Source organism: Arachis stenosperma, chromosome 8, assembly GCF_014773155.1.
Source record: "Arachis stenosperma cultivar V10309 chromosome 8, arast.V10309.gnm1.PFL2, whole genome shotgun sequence".
Classification (NCBI taxonomy): domain Eukaryota; kingdom Viridiplantae; phylum Streptophyta; class Magnoliopsida; order Fabales; family Fabaceae; genus Arachis; species Arachis stenosperma.
Window position 1 is genome coordinate 47,620,111 of NC_080384.1, and position 18,999 is coordinate 47,639,109.

Here is an 18,999-nt window from a genome sequence, read left to right on the forward strand (position 1 = left end):
GCAGTATTATCTTCAAACAAAACAGTTGGAGCTAATATTCACATGAGGATAGAATATATTGGATTAAACTCCTCAGCCAAAACACTCGCGACTTGCTTCATGTATCGCTAATATTGCATCATGATTAGAGGATGTTATTGCTATCGTCTGTTTTCTAAATCTCCATGATATAACTGTATCACCATATGTGAATCTTGTTTGAGATCTTTTTTGTGTAGATCAGACAAGTATCCTGCATCTGCATAGCCAACTAATTGTGATTTGGATTTATATGGATAAAACAGTCCAATATCAACTGTTCCATGAATATATTAAAAATTTTGTTTCATTCTATTCTAATGTGTTCTAGTTGGAGAGAAATTATATATTGCTAATAAATATGTCAGATCGTGTATTATTAGCAAGATAAATTAGTGGTTCAATGACACTAAGATATGGTACTTCAGAACCGATGATATCTTCATTTTCTTCCTTATGATGGAATTGACCATTTTTCACATCCAAAGACCAATACGATCATTTGAATACTTAATGGATGTGACTTATCCATATAAAATCTTTTCAATATCTTTTCTGTATAAGTTGTTTGATGGATAAAGATCCCATTGTTTATATGTTTGATTTACAAGTTGAGACAAAATTTAGTCTTTTCGAGATTTTTCATTTCAAACTCTTCTTATAGAGCTTTTTATAATTGTTAGAATCTCTTTAAGAGTTCTAATAATATTTAAATCATCAATATACATAGCAGTTATAATAAATCCATATGCAGATTTCGTTATGAAAATATATGGGTAGATATCATTATTTTTGAATCCCTTTTTGGTCAGATACTCAGTAAGACGATTAGACCACATTCGTCTAGATTGCTTTATACTATATAAAGATCTCTGCAATTTGATTGAGTATAACTCTTGAAAATATTCATTTGATAGTTTAGATATCTTTAGTCCTTCAAGAATTTTCATATAGATATCATGATCTAATAATCTGTATAAATAAGTTGTCACCACATCTATTATATGCATATGTAGTTTATGGTATGTAGATAAACTAATCAAATAACGCAATGTTATTATATCTACTACAGGAGAATATATTTTTTCATAATTTATACCGGGTCTTAGTGAAAAATCTTGTACCACAAGTTGACGTTTGTAATAATGTATAACTTCATTTTTCTCATTTTGTTTTCTCACAAATATCCATCTGTATCCAATAAGTTTTACGTCTTCTGGTGTACGGATTACAAGTCAAAAAACTTCACGTTTTGTAAGTGAATCTAACTCAACCTTCATAACTTCTTCCCATTTCGGCCAATCATCATTTTGTCAACATTATTCGATTGTTCTTGACTCAATATCCTTACTTTCATACATGATGTATAATGCCACATTATATGCAAATATTTCATTGATAATTGTTTTATTTTGGTTCTATTTTTCTTCTATAAAAATATATTTTATTGAGATCTCATTATTTTCACAATTTTCCAGGTACTTGAACCTCTTCTGGCGTCAAAATTATATTAAAATTTTAGACAATTGTTAATGTCATTTCTATGTCTTTATCTTTCTTAACAGGAGTACCATCTGTCTTGGAAATATCAAATGCCTCTCTTCTTTTTCAAAATTTTTTAGTTTTGGAACTAATTGGTCTACCACACTTCTGACATGTACTTATTTCGGTAGACATTTGTCCAATTAGAATTTCAATTTGAATTGGGACATTTTCAGCTAGTATGTAGGATTTGGTTATCCTCTTTTGATAAAAAAATGCATCAGGTAATTTATTTATTAATTTTGTATAATTTTTTTAACTTCTAGTTCACATTATCCTAATTGTGAGTCTAGATGCATTAACAATGATATATTTCAATTAAGTTCTTTTTTTCAAGTGGCTTATTCTCCACCCGAATGTTGGAAACATTGATTCATTAAAATAACAATCTGCAAATCAAACTTTAAACATATCTCCTATTTGTATCTCAAGATACCTCACTATAGAGGGGGAATCATATCCCACATAAATTTTCAATTTCTTTGGGGTTCCATTTTGGTAAGAGAAGGTGGGGCAATTAGGACATATATCATACATCCAAATATTCTCAAATAGAAAATATTTTACTGCTAGCCAAAAGCTAATTGCAAGGGAGAGAGAATTGATGGTAACTTGTTGGCCTCAAACGAATAAGCGCCGCGGCATGTAAAATTGCATACCCCAAACAAAAATTGGGATATTTGTTCTCATAAGTAAGGATCTAACAACTTATTGGAAGTGTTTAATAAGTAATTTTACTAACTCATCTTGTATATGAACATGATCTACTAGATGTTCAACACTTATTCTATTAACCATACAATAAGAATCATTATCAAGGTGAATTATTTTGATAGAATTTTCTGGAAAATGTGCTTTTATTCAAGAGTAAAGTATCGTTTTTGTCCCCAACGTTTGGGGTAAGTCTGAAAGTTGTCCCTAACGTTTCAATCGTCCTATTTAAGTCCCCAACGTTTCAAAATTGACTCAATGTTGTCCTACCGTTAGGGATCCGTTAATAAAATTGACGGCGGGACAAAATTGAAACGATTTTGAAACGTTAGGGACTTAAATAGGACGAAGACGTTGGGGACAAAAATGATACATAAAAATAAATTTTAATTTTATTCTTCAATAATAATAATTTTTTACTATACATAGTATTCAATTATTTTTAATCACATTTACACTTAATCACATCACTTTTATTCTAAATAATTTTTTTTATTTTATACTTAAAGTAATGTAATTTTTTTATAAATAAATAAATTTTACAGTTTTATTCTAAATAAATAATGTAATATGAATAGAATGAAAGTGTAAAATTATAAAAAAAATATAAGTAATGTGATTGAGTAATGAAAGTAAAATTACATTATTTAGAATGAAAGAGTAAAAGTATAAAAAAATTAATTTATTTTGAATGAAAGTGTAAAATTATAAAAAAAATTATAAGTAATGTGATTAAGTAATGAAAGTAAAATTACATTATTTAGAATGAAAGTATAAAATTTATTTATTTATAAAAGAATTACAATACTTAAGCATAAAATTATAAAAAATTTATTTATTTAGAATGAAAGTGTAAAATTAAAAAAAAAATATAAGTAATGTGATTAAGTAATGAAAGTAAAATTATATTATTTAGAATGAAAGTGTAAAAGTTATTTATTTATAAAAAAAATTACATTACTTTAAATGTAAAATTATAAAAAAATTAATTTATTTAGAATGAAAGTGGAAAATTATTAAAAAAATTATAAGTAATGTGATTAAATAATGAAAGTAAAATTACATTATTTAGAATGAAAGTGTAAAATTTATTTATTTATAAAAAAATTACATTACTTTAAGAATAAAATTATAACAAAATTAATTTATTTAAAATAAAAGTAATGTGATTAACTGTAATTTAAAAAACGATTGAATATTATGTACAGTAAAAATTAATATTATTGAAGGATAAAATTAAAATTTATTTCTATGTATCGTTTTTGTCCCCAACGTTTTAAAATTGTCTCAATTTTGTCCCGCCGTTAATTCTATTAACGGATCCCTAACGGCAGGACAACATTGAGTCAATTTTGAAACGTTAGGGACTTAAATAGGACGATTGAAACGTTAGGGACAACTTTGGGACTTACCCCAAACGTTAGGGACAAAAACGATACTTTACTCTTTATTCAATAATTTGAGTAAGTAATCTTGCAAATGCTAGGTTGCGAGAAGACAATAAATACACATGTGACCATATCGAGGATGCGTCTATTAAGAACGTAAAATATCTAAAAGATCCATATAGTGAATGAATTGATCTGCATATGTCTCCTTAAATTCTTGGGGACTTAAATCTAATTTTTACTGGTGATGGCCTTATAATTATTTTTCTTTGAGAACATGCATCACAATAGAATTTACTAAATTGAAGAATTCTTACTCTTTAGTGAATGTCCATGGGAGTTTTCAATAATTCTCCGCATCATGGCTGTTCCAATCACGTTAAATTATAAATTCATTTGGGTTAATAAACTTCTAGTTTACAATGACATGTGATTTAATTGCACTGATTTTAGTATAGTATAATCCCAAAAGAAAGTGATGGTAACTTTTCTAATATAATCTTTTTATTTGAATCATGAGTTATGATATATAAGTACTCATGATTTTCCTCATTCATTATTTTAATATGATATCTATTTCGACGAATATCTTTAAATTTGAGCAAGTTCCTTATAGACTTAGTAAATAATAGTGAATTATTTATTATGAATTTTGTTGCTTCGAAAAATAAAATTATAACTCTTTTAGAGTCTTCTATCACATTGCCTAAGCTAATAATGGTATTAACACATACATTTTTCTTTTGATATAAGATGAGTAAAATATATATATTACTTTTGATAATGGTATGTAAACTTACACTATCCACAAAGTCGATATCTTTATTATATATTCTCACAATTTTTTTAAACACAAATAATAATAATAATAATAATAACAACATAAGTAAAGGTGTATGCGTAATAAAATTGTATTCCTGAATGAAACTATTTGTTTAAGTAGTACTATACAAAAGATTAAGATCATATATTATTATTATTATTATTATTATTATTATTATTATTATTAATAAAAGTTGACATATTTAGTGATTTTTAAATTCTTAAACATAAATATTAATATTTTAGTAAACGTTATTTATATACATTATATTTGAAATTTAAATGCATAGAAAATAAAACTTAATAATAAGTTTCTTACATTATTTTATGACATAATTACTTAACGAATTTAAATATTAAATATTTTCATAATTGATTAAATGACCAATATTTTTTTTAGAATTCTCAAAGAAATCAGATACTTCATAATAAGTGGTATAATTTTCAGCAACATCTTATTAAACAAAATTTGTCTCCTTTTTTGTCATTTTTTTAAATAATGCTTGATAAAGATCAATTAAATGCCTTTAGGTACGATATGTATGTGACCAATGGTCCTTTCTACTGTAACGAAAATATTTATCTTTTATTAATTTATTTTGCTTATTATTTCTTTTTTGTCCCACTTCTGGTAAGATATTTTTTGTGAAAATAATTTTTCTTCCTTTCATAATTTTTTTTTTTACCAAGACCTTGTCATTTACCTCTTCTAGATTATAATTTGTCGCATTTGCTTCAGAAAATGGGCAGTGCTAGCTGGGGACGTTTCATGATTTTTTAAAGCAATTCATTATTTCGTTCAACAACAAGAATGTAAGAAATTAGAGTAGAATATTTTTAAATTCTTTTTCTTGATACTGTTGCTACAGAAGCACATTCGAGGTATGAAAGGTCAAGAAAGTTTTTTCTAACATGTCATTATCAGTTATTTTTTTCCACATAATTTCATTCGTGAGGTAATTCGGAACACTATTGAATCGTATTCATTTATGGATTTAAAATCCTATAGACGCAAATGCATCTATTCATATCGAATTTGATAAAGTATCACTGTCTTTTGATGTTTATACCTTTCTTCAATATTTTTTCAAAGATTTGCCTTTTTAATGTGAGATATTCATTTTTTCAATCCTTTGTCAAGATGACAACGAAAAAAGATAATGGCTTTAGCTTTATCCTTCGAGGATGTTTTATTATCAACTTTAATGGTATCTCCAATATCCATTGAATTAAGATGAATATTGGTATTTAATATCCATGATAAGTAGTTATCTCCAGATATATTAAGAGTATTAAATTTAAGATGAGAGAGTTTTGATATAATATAAATTTATTACACGTGTCTTTCTAAATTTTGATCAGAATGTCGTGCTGATAACGTGTTGTAAAATAAATAAATAAGAAAAAAAAATAAATATAAAATAAAAAATATAAATAGAAAACTTTAGTATTAATATTTTCTAATATTATTATCTCAATATACCTGAGATAATTCATATGTTTTTTGATAATTAACTCTTTCTTATCTTATAATATGCATTATATTATATATATATATATATATATATATATATATATATATATATATATATATATATATATATATATATATATATATATATATATATATATATAAGTGTTTTATGCTAGTCTTGTGTGTGTTTTGTTTTAGATCATGTTTTCCCGATTTATACAGACATTTTTAAATTTTATTAAGTTAATTTATCTTAAAAATTTGAGCCTTTTACTATTAAAAAAATGAGCTACTCATATTATGAAAAAAGTCGTATATCATTAAATGGGAATCCATATCACAACACATTTAGTGAATTTATTAATTAATTTTTTTAGTTATTAATATATGAAACTTAAAGTTTGGCCATTATTTCTTTAAAACAAATCTTGCTACAGAACCATTATTGTGATTTTTTTTGGTCAAATTAAGTCCAAGAACTAAAATTTAAATTATATTTAAAATTCATTTTTATATTTTTTTAAGTAATTTTATCATATAATATTAAAAGATATTTTTCATTCAATCTCTTTTTGAGTAAACTATTAAAATGGTATCTAAAAGTTATAAAAATAATCCTAAAAAAGGCTAACGACAAATAAGTCCATGAAAAATTTAAGAATGCAACAAAAAGAACTAAATATTAAATATATATTCCAAAAACAGATTTTAGAAAACAGATTTTGAAGTAAATTTTTGTAATCATTATTAAAAAAAATAAGATATTTCTATCCTTAAAATTTGTAATTTTATGTCAAGTGAATTTTCAAAAAATGACTGTGAATAGTTATATTTTTTTGAAAATAGAAAGAAAAATCTAGAGATCAAATTTCGCTCTAAATTTTTTTGTGCAACTTTCAAATATTTATTCAAATGCTACCACAAAAAAATCAAATGAAATTGATAAGTCGTTTGCTAAATACGAAAATTTGTTGTCACTTATAAAAAAAATACAATATTTATTAGTTATTTTGTCATATATTCAAATCATTCACAAATTGTTTTGTCGATAACATATTTTAGGAATCTTTTTGTTAGTGATAGAATCTTTTAAATATTGAATTAGTAGTTAATCCAATTCTTTTTATTTTTGGTATGGGTAATTTTTTTTTGGTGATAGGTATAGTTGAATTTTATTTATTTTTTGTCAGATAGATTGAACAACACAATTTCAAGTATTACAAAACATTCATACTATATATACATATAGTTTGCCATTTGAGCTAAGGCAGTTGCTTAGTTGAATTTTATTTACACACATCTAATATATATGCTACTTTTCTTATTATTACATGTTGAATAAATTACTATTTGTATCCATAAAAGATATAGATGCCGACAAATATACTCATATAAGAATAAAACGACAATTATAACCACGAAAGATGGCCTTGTGTGCCAAGAATACCCGGACGTTGGTTACGCAATTGGTCTGTTAGGGTACTTTTGGCACACGTAAGCCATCTTCCGTAGTTACAATTGTCGTTTTATTCTTATATGAGTACATTTGTTAGCGTCTGTATCTTTCATGGATACAAATGGTAATTTATTCACTAAAAAAATATAAAAATAAACCCTAAATTAGTATGATCCAGATGAAATATCGTTATTTTTAATTTTTTTATCATATCCACTCGCCAATAGATTGTTATCTCATATATAAGGCAAAACTCAAATTTTAACCTTGAGTTGGTTACTCGACCAACTCAATTTCATTTTTTTTTTAGTTTCTCACGATATCTCATAATCTGGCAGGCATTAAGTCAAGAACTAATCCGCAATGGTTCTAAGCTTCATTAAAGGTTTGTCATTGACCAAAGAATTGTATACACAAGATGGAATTCAAACTCCCGACACTTGTTTAAGTGAATGATTAAAGAGACCTCTCGACCAATTCAAATTTTAAATTCATTACTTATTTTTAACATTTTATTTGCTTCTCTTTTCTTTTTTCTTTTTTTAGGTGAACTGCTTCTTTTTTATATTTAGGACATGATCTATTTTCTTCTCCGTTCATGCCTTACAATAATTTTTTTATAATTTTTTTTGGACAACAACAAACTAATATTTACCCATCTAATATTTACCCATCTAACATAAGACTGTTGTCTTTTAGAGTAATGATACAACAACTACACAAATCAACAACCGTTTCAATGTTGTTGAAGTCAGCTTGTTGCTGCCAACCTCTACATGCAACATTGCTTCTGAACAAGGTTGGTTCATTTTTGTTTTACTTCATCAAACGAAATTGAAGTGAAGTGAATGTTCCTTCTAAGTTGATGATATTTGAGCATGAATTTGTATTATGTATTGTTTATTACTCTCTATTATATTGCTTATTTAGTTTGAACTATATAGTGTCATCGAAAGAAGAGGAGTCTCTAGAATTAGTCCACAACTATGGACTCTGCCACTATCCAAAGAACCATGAAAAAGTGAATGCTCCCTCTATACTTAAAACCCTTGAAATTGAAAGAGACAAAAAAAAGAGCAAACTTGATAGTATTGAAGTAGCGCTATGGCAAGAACCAGGTTCAATTCAAACGATAAAGATGAGGAAAAAGAGAGCATAGAATAAGGGAGAAAGAACAAACGATGAAGATAAAGATTTGAGAGTTAGAATTTTATAATTGTGTATGGACCAATTTGAGTTAAATTTATTGTTTGTTCACATCAGTTTATAACAAACTGTACTTAACTGCACACATCATCAACATTAAAACGAATGATGATATTTGGACTAATAAAAATTTATATTTTTGAGTAAAGAATATATTTAGTCATTTTAAAAAATAAAAAACTTAATTAAAGTGAGTTAAAAATTTCAATGACCATTTTAAACATTACTTCTAGAAATATTAGATTTGATCAATTCATCAGTGAGCTATGAAAATAAAATCAATTTCAAAATCGACATAGTTAATTAAGTGGCATCTTTTACATATTAATTTACCTCACCCAATTGAGAGGTGGGAACTACCGTTTGATGTATATTTCAAATTGACGATGTTGTGATCTTCCTGTTATCTTCCAAATCTTTCAAACAAGGATAAGAATCCCTACAAAAATAACAAAGCTTCAATATTTAAGTACTTGATTTGGGATTTGAATGCCAAAATCAAATTTGCATTTCGTTCTGCCAAACAAATCCATTGCATTTGGAATAAAATCTAATAAACTATTGCTAATCACGAAGATTACTTAAGGAGCATGTCATGTTTATACTTTAATTTCATGTTCACGTGTATTCATTCATCACTAAACTGACGGCAGTGGTTACGAAACGATACAAAATTGCATAAAATAATGCTACGCTTCATAATACCCCTGCGAGAATATTTTGGTACTTGGGACTTGGGAGCATAGGGGGGGGCTCACATAGAGACGTTAAGAAAATAAATAAATGAAGATCGCATTGCACCAAAAGAATAAATAAATTAGGGGGAAATAATGACGGCAGAAAATAAATTTTCCTTTATTATACTGATGAAGTGGTTGGTAATATATTTTACTATCTTTTTGTCGTTTATCGTTTGTGTTTGGTAATTGCCCTACCGGTTCATGTTTGTTTAATTTAGATGAATTTAAAAAAAGAAAAAAAACTTATAATATTTCTCATCCCGGTAAATTAAGGGTTAATACGCTGTAGCTCTGAATTTTTTGTCGTTAAATAATTTGTTATATATACAAAATAAAATTCCAACCTCACACTTTAAACAAGTAATTTAATTACTTAATTAATCTAAATTAAACATAGTAAATACTCTCTTATTAATTTGTGTTTTTCTTAACGGTCTATTTAAAAATTTTAATGATATGAAATTAAATTAAATTTTAGGATTTAAAATAAATTAATAAAATTATAGAATTGAATTGAATTTTAACATTTATAGTAAATTTACAAAAGTATTTTATCTTTAAAAAATTAGAGTGTCACGTAGGATACTTTAATTTTGTCACATAAAAAATATCTGCGTGAGTATAAATTTAGTTTAGAATATAAATTTAGTTTAGATTTAATGTGAGTATATATATCAATATTTTTATTTTTTATAGATACAAATAATTATTTATTCTTGAAACTAATTAAAGCATTGGAGCGGGGGATTAATTAATTGTAAAATTTGTTGGTGTATTTGTTTTTGACTTCACATCTAAAAAGATTGTTATAATAAAAAATTATAAAAATATATGTTACATAATTGTTTCTTTTAGTTATTCATTTATATAAGAATGAGTACGTTAAGAAGAGTAGACAAAAAAAAAGTACATTAAGAAGAGTAAACAAAAATTGAACGAAAAAGGTGTGATGATAATACTTTTACGGGTGGCAATTCAAATATCGACTTTCGTATTTTAAATATTAGTAGGCCAATTTTTAAGTGGGGAAACTCTATTGAGATGCGAAACTGTATCCTTAATTCATTATCGCTGCAAATTCTAACATCTTAAACTTTTTGTCACTAAATATTCAAATAAATTATTTCAAAATTTGTAAGTTGGTTAACTCTTAAGTTTAAACATTAATATTATATTGAACTTAGAGAATTCAAATACATCTAAAACAAACTCTATATGAGTTAAAAACTTCAAAATTTAGAATAGACATTGATAATATTTTACCAAAAATATTGAGACTAATTTCATATCCCAAAAATCCGTTTTTATTTTTATTTTTATTTTTTATGTGTGATTTCTTTCTTTTAAGCCATGTTTCTTTGACGCTTTCCCTAAGTTAGTTCATTTTAGCATGAATATTAACTTGTGGTAGGTAGGAATCTCGAACATGAATAATTTGGGGTATAGTCATGTAAATTTAGGACAAACTGATAGAAGTTGTTTCTTTAACTATTACTTTCAAGTAATTTATCAACAATAAACTCAACATAATATTATTATGAATATTGTTATTAGAATATCAAAAGTCAACTACAAATTAACTGTCATATATAAAGACATAGAGTTTTTGGAAAAAATTGATTATACTAATATAAAAATTTTAATATTTTATTACAACAGATTTAATTAGTTTGTGAGTTGTGAAATAAAATATTTTATATAATTATTATATAATTATTTAATTATGCAGATTCTTCTAAAAGTTATTTATTTATTAAACATAAAATTAAATATATTTGTAAAATATCTTTTCATTAACATTACGTTAGGGCAAATTATATTAATAAATAAATTAAGACTCTAAATTATACCATTACAATAATTAAGATTTCCTTACATACGATCGAGCGCAATTTTCTTTCTATATAAACTGCGACGAGTTGTGGTGGTTTATGCTCTAAGTGTAATTTTTTATAAGTTGTAGCGGTTTATAAATGTGGATTGTTCTATAAATATTAGTTGAATATTATTATGATGTAGAATGAACAAATACAATGTCCAGTAAAAATACTTTTTTAGCTCTTGTGCACTATACAGAAAAAGATTCAGAAGAGCAAAAGAGATAGTATAAATTTTATAGACAAGGAAGCATTCAGTGTTTTTATTCGTTCATTAAATAGTTTCGTTGATGTCCAAAGCAATATACTACAAAAACTTGAGGTGTGTAGAACGAAATAGGTAGAGAAATTAGTTTACAAGATTTCCATTGCCATTGTGTAAAGTGGTGTGAAGTATGATACGTTTGTCATAGGATCTGATGAAGATATGCAAGTTCTTTTTCATTGTCGAAGAAGTTTTTCAGAGGTGAGAATCCATGAGTTGTTTGCGAAGTTGGAAGATTTTATCACCAATTGAAGCTTGCAGTTGATTTAAACTAAGATGATGGGGATGCATGTGGTATCGGATATAATCGTTCCTTTGGTGAGCTAGTGGTTGTGATGGCTGGTAGTCCTCACATGATTGCTATTGGTGAGGGTGACAGCGAACCAGATCAGGTTGAAAATACAATGAGAGAGAATGATTCGGAGGAGGAACCTGTTGAAATAGTGATGAGGATCAAAGGAGCAATCCACGTACACAGCATGGTCCATCAAGTTTCGGCACACTTTTCGACACTAAATTTGGATGCGATGGCACAACACTAGACTTTGAGTCTGCTTTTGATGGCTAGAGATTGCATGGCACAAATGCTCTGATAGAATTTATGATTGGACAGTCATTCCAGAATAAAGAGAAAGTTGTTCTTAATGTCAAGATTTATAGCGTTATCATGCAGTAGAGTGCAGAGTGACAGAATCATACCATCTTAAGTACCATAGAAAGTGCAAGGAGTTTGGTAGATGCTGCAATTGGTTGATACGAATCTCACTTTGGCAAAGAAAAAAAACCTAGGAGGTTAGGAGGTATAAAAGGCCTCACACTTGTTTGAACACGTTGATATCAAGCGACCACAGACAATTTGATTATCATGTGACACGTGCTTTCATCTTTCTGTTGATCGAGGCGGATGTTGTGATAACTATAAAGGTCTTGCAGCAAGCAACAGATGAAAGTTATAGTTTCAGACCTACTTACAGAAAAGTTTGGCTCACGAAGCAGAAGGCAATAGCACAGATATATGGAGATTGAGAGGAGTCTTACGACGAGTTGCCATGATGGATTTTCGGTGTGCAGTCTACCACGGCAGGAAGCATTGCAGTGTTAAAAACTTCTCCAATTAGAGTTGGTGATCAGGTTGATGATTCTACAGTGTACTTTCATTGTCTATTCTGGATGTTCCTTGTGTATCAAGGCCTTCTAGCATCGTAAGACACTTGTGAGCATCAATGGAACTCATTTGTATGGCAAGTATGGAGGTAATTTTCTAATGGTAATTGCACAGAATGGAAACTCGAATATTATCCTGGTTGTGTTTGCACTTGTTGAGAGTGAAAATGCAAAATCGTGGTCTTTTTCTTGTCCAATCTTTGCCAACACGTGACTCTGCAGCAGGGCATTCTTGTTATCTCTAATAGGCACAATAGGATCAAGGTTGCTTTGGAGGCCTTGATGGTGGTTGACTTCCTTCGAGTGCTTATCAAGCATTATGTATTCGCCATATCGTAACAAACTTTACTTTGAGTTTTAAGGGTATGGATGCAAAAAGACTACTCGTTAATGCAGCGTATCCAAGAGATGGAGGTTGAGTTTGACTATTGGTTTGATACTATGAGGACTTGACTATGTGTGATTGGGCAAACAGAATATACTACAACAAGTGGACCAAACACCAGGATAGTGGGAGGCGCTTCAGACGTATTTCCGAGTGTATTAACTTTGTTCTGAAAGGCACAAGGAATCTTCTAGTAACTTCATTGGTGAAGTCCACCTATGGGAGACTTGCAAAGTTATTTGTTCTCCGAATGCAAGCTACAGAGGCATAGCTAGGGACTAGTCATGAGTTCTGCCAGGTCCTGACGAAGGCAATATAGTGCAACATGAGGGATTCAAGATGCTTCACTGTCGTTTTGTTTAATAGGTATCACTTTGAGTACACTGTGGCTGAGATGACTCCAACCGGTTACTTCTTGCTTTTCTCATACCAAGTTTCACTTAGGGACCATACATGCGATTGTAAGTATTTTCAGGGCATCCATTTTCCATGTTGTTATGCCATCGCATACTGTGCTCACTCGCGAATTAACTGGGTGACATATGTTCATGATTTGAATACTGTATGACTGAGGTCTTCAATGTGTACAAGATGGTCTTCACCCCCACCCATTCTAGAAGGGTTTTGGCCACCGAATGATGAGCCCATCGTCATTCCTGATCTTGGAATGAGACGTGCAAGTGAAGGGAGTCCAAGAACCACCAGAATTCATAACAACATGGATGAGGCTGATCTTAACTAGCACAAGCGATATGGTCTCTTCAGGTAGCCTGGTCATACTCGGAAGAACTGTGACCACCGAAGATCCACTGTAGGCAATAACATTTAGTTTATGGTTTTTGTTTTTATAATTTATGTACTTGTTTTAGCCTATTTTCGTACTATGTAGGTTTTTTTTATGGTTATGTATTTGTTTCACTTTGTTTATCTTTTGTACTCTCAACTAGTCTTTTAATGGTTATGCACTTCTTTCAATTTGCTCCAATTTGTATCCATTTAGACCTGAATTATTAATTTAACATGCGACTCACATAACTTATAATCACATACCAGCGCCATAGTATTTATCATAATAACATTCATAAATGCATAAACAAAGTTCAAACATAACAAAATACATAGTAGGACACATATCAACAATAAATTAAACATAACAAGTGACTGAGAAACTAACAACCTTAGATAGCCTACTACTCATCATCATCATTGTCGTCAACATCATGCACAAATCCAAGTAGTAAATGAGACCTGATGCCACATCTAGGCGGCCGTCTCACCCTGTGGCCTCTCTGTACTTGATATCAGTTGCTAGTGGAGGAGATAGAGCACCAAATGCTGATGGAGGCGTCCTCCCACCCCAATGCAAATCCCATGTCATATGGACCTGTGACTAGCTCATTCAGGTCCGCTATGAAATGTGGCTACAGCTCTGGTATCTGTGGCTGCACCTATGGCATATGTGGATGCACCTCTAGCATCTGTGGTTTGTAATGTTATCCCTCGTCTTCTCATAGCATATCTGCAATCTCTGCATAGAATTGAGAACCTCCATACTGCTCCTCTATGGGGCTAGGACTATCGAAATCGGCGAACATCATATTAGAAGGTTTGCTGAATAGCTAATTGCAAGACCCCACAAATATCTGACTATTAGCTAGAACCTGCAAACATCTGTCTACTAGATCCACCAACTTTGAATGTGCCTCCATCATAGCCAATCTCTACAAGACCTTCACTAGATCCCACATCTCCACCAGCACCACCTTGACTGCCTCCCACATCTTTTTTCACTTTGCTTTGTCTCATCATAAACCATTACGAGTAAAAGAGGTATATGCATTGTTACGCTTTTAAATAAATCCGCAACATGTCACTGCAGTTTATGTGAAAATTAGGGTTGCACACGACTCAGATATAACTAAAATCTCTATTCGATCCTCAACAAATTCATCGTATCTGATTCAATCCGATCTGCACATTTTCTAATCGAATATTGGATATATCCTTAAAATAGAAAATATTTTAAAAAACTTATTTCTAATAAATTTAGAGCATTACAAATTAGAAACTTTATATTAAAAAATTATACAAAATATAAATATAGGACCGGAGAAAATATCATTTCGCTTAAAATTAAGTAGTTATCTTATTAAAAAATATTTTAACAAATAATTTTTATAAGAAAAATTATACTATTAAATAATTATTATACTTTTTTTTTGAACAAACGAGTTTAACACAATAAAGTAGAGCAAAAAGATGAACTAGAACACAAAATTCGCAACCAAATTAAACAAAATGTGAGATATATATCTCGAATGTCATTTTCGGGATGGCTATCAATAACAAAAGGATCCACACTAGTCCATGCATTAGAACTAACAATCGATCTATGAAAAAATTCTTCTATACCTGAGTCTTTGTTATGAAATATTCGCCCGTTCCTTTTCCTTTTTAGCTAGATATTTCAAATAATTGAAAAAAAAATAAATGAACTACTTCTTACACTCTTCCTTCTTAATAAAGACATATGTCTAACTTTAAAAATTTTCTTGTGAACTTAAAATTGCCCACAACCTCTCAAAATCAGATAGCCATATATACCATATCTTTTTATGTATTATTATACGATATGTTAATTTTTTTAGAGAGTGAAATGTGTGAGATGCGCTCGAAAAGAAAAGAAATTTTTTAAGTTTTCAAATGAGAAAACAGATCAAAGTTGCGGATATAAGTATAATATTCGTGAGATTTGGATTCTTTAAAGTTTGAATTTCACTTTAAAGAGTAAAGTGTGATTTTTTATCATTGAATAGTTTCTCTTTCATATTTATTTTTGATCCCACATATGAAATCAATGGTGAGAGATCATATTTTACTCTTTAAAGTGAAATTCAAACTTTAAAAAATCTAAATTTATATTCGTGATTTAATTTTATTAGAGTGTAAATTAAATCAATTCGATAATTTTGCAAATCAAATAATATTCAAAATTTACAGATCAAATGCAGATATTATCCCATCTTTATTCACTCCTGATAAAAATTTCTAAAATCCTACAAGTTGTGAGTGTTTATATAGAAAGAAAATTATACTTGTATATAAACAAATCTCAATTGTAGTAATTGTATAATTTAGAATCTCAATTAATTTAATAATGTAACTTCCTTTTTATATAAATATTTGGTAGAAGTAGGGTGTTGGCGTGATGATTATTATTTCTTGCAAAATAAGAAGCAGAGGCAGCAGATATAGCATAGAAGCCTTTATTGGTATGGTAGCCCGGCTAGGTAGGGTTCTATTAAGTTATAGCCATATATAGGTAGCTAGCTATTGATAGCGTGCATATTCAATGTAGATGTTGAACCTATGCACTGTTTTTACATTTTTCTTGGATCTATAACCCTTTTCCACATACACCTTTACCAATTGAATGCCTGCCACATTCCAAAAAGCCATTGAGAGATAAATTATAAAATAAAATAAAGTTTGTTTTCAAATTTGAAGCTCCAATTTTGGGTTTCACATACTACTGCTATCGCCCAATTAACATGGCTTTTGTAATTATCAAGTGGATTAATTTCAGCAATATAAGCTGGATTTCAAAGGTCGAAGAAGAGAGGCACGGTGTCGTGTAGTTGTAACTCGGAGGAGTAAAATGTTCTTTGCTGGTTAATGTTATTTTCTTTCTGGACGTGGGTTTTTTTTTTTTTTTTTTTTACTCATAATTACAGGAGTCAAATCTGATTCTTTTTCAAGTTATCTTTTACTTATTTTAAATATTTAATTATATTTTTTCTATATAATATATATATTAGGGATCTAATATTTTTAGTATATAAAAAAGAATTAATTTGTGTTAATTCAAATATATTTAAAAATAAAAATAAATATTAATCACCTAATATTTCTTATATAAACATATCTATACTTATATAACTGTGCTATTTTAATTTAATAAATTATATATTAATCCTTAAAAATATAAAAAAGCAGTCCAGCCAATAGATATATGTGCTGTATGAGATGCTTGTTATATATAAAGAAAATTAGGGTATGATAAATAAATAATGATAAATAAGAAGACAATTATTGAAATTAAATAAAAATAAATAAATAAAGAAGAATAAATTAAAATTAAATAAAAGAGAATTATTATATTTTTATATAATTTTTTGTTGTAATAAAAAATAAATTTACTCAATCTTATTTGTAGATATTATAGTTTAGGATAAATTAAAATAATTGAACATAAAAAATTATTCTATATTCAATTTAATTTTTTGATATGATAATAGGAGAACTCACTTAATTTCACTTATTTATACTATAATTTCATTACGAAACCAAAAAATAATTATTCACTCCTTTAATTTTTGTGTGGTTGTTAGATTATTATAATAGCTTTAGAGGTATTTATACATCTCATATTAAGTTAAAAATAAAAATTCTAAATTCACTAATATAAAATCTAATCTACTAACTAAATAAAAATACATAAAATTAAACTAATATATAAATTAACAACTATAAAAATAATATTTGTATTCTTCATGTCATGGTCTACAATACATATTACAGTATTTAGATTGGTATATTTAATCTCTTATTCATGCTTTATCTCTTATATTTTGTCTTTCTATTAAATTTTTTTTATCTTCAAAGATTAAAACTAAAAAGATATATTAAATATCAAACTAAAAGCCTTATCTTCTTATCAATTTCTATATTAATTGTTATTATATAATTAATTAATTTTAAACCACCATAACATGAATAAAAAATGAATTAGTAGAAGATATAATACCTATTATTAATCCCCACTAGTTTTCAATAGTGTGAAAAGTTACCATCTCACTAAGATTTCTTTGTTTTTAAGAATAAGATAGAATAAGACACTAAAAATAGAATACGATAAGATATTGATGGACAGAAATATAAATTTTTGTGTTTTTATATTCTATTTAGTAATAAACTAAAACAAATTATGAAAATTTAATTTATTTATTTTTATTCAAAAGATTTGAGATGAAAAATATAATAATAAAAAGTTAATAAAAATAATAAAAAAATAAGTTGTATATTTTATTAGTATCTCCATATCTTTTCTATAAAAAAACACAAAATATACTAATTTAATATCTCTAAATAAATTATCTTTTTTACCAAATACGATTTTATGTGTCAACGTCCCTATGTCAGTGTCTATTCCTGTAAACAAACACAACTTAAATGCTTTTGTAGCTAATTAGCATATATAGTAACGTGCGTGGTTCACTTATAAGTGCAGGAATAACTTATTAACACATGAAAAATAGTAGTTTTAAACTTATAATTGAATATTGATCATGGATAAGTGATGATTGTAGTCTTTATACTTTATAGTAATAATACCAGGTTGGTTTCGTAAAAATATCTCTTCATACTAAATTACTCAATTATTAACTGATAAACGAGTTTGCTTTTTCGATTGGAATTATTTTTAAGATTAAAATCTAGATTGAACTTTGGATTATTGCTTTGTGTGCCTCAGTTAATAGGCAAATGAAACAAAAAAGAAATTCCTATTATTAATTAGTATGACTAAATATATAATTTTGCTAACAAGTGTTTTAAAGTTCTTAATATAGACGATTTATATTAAAAAAATTAATTTTAAAAAGTCTAATATATTTATTTTGCACTTAATAAAAATTAAAAGGTTTTAAAATATTTTAAGAATATAACAAAATTTTTTGAATTTTTTGATGTATTTAATTAATATATTAGAAATATAAAAAGTTGTATTTTTAATTATTTTTAATAAAATAATTTTTAATAATATTTTTAACATATATTTTTAAAATTAAAAATACTATTTATATACTAAAATTAGTCACTAAAATTAACTATTAATGTATATATATATATATTATTTAATTTATTTATAATGTGTATTTATATTTTAATAT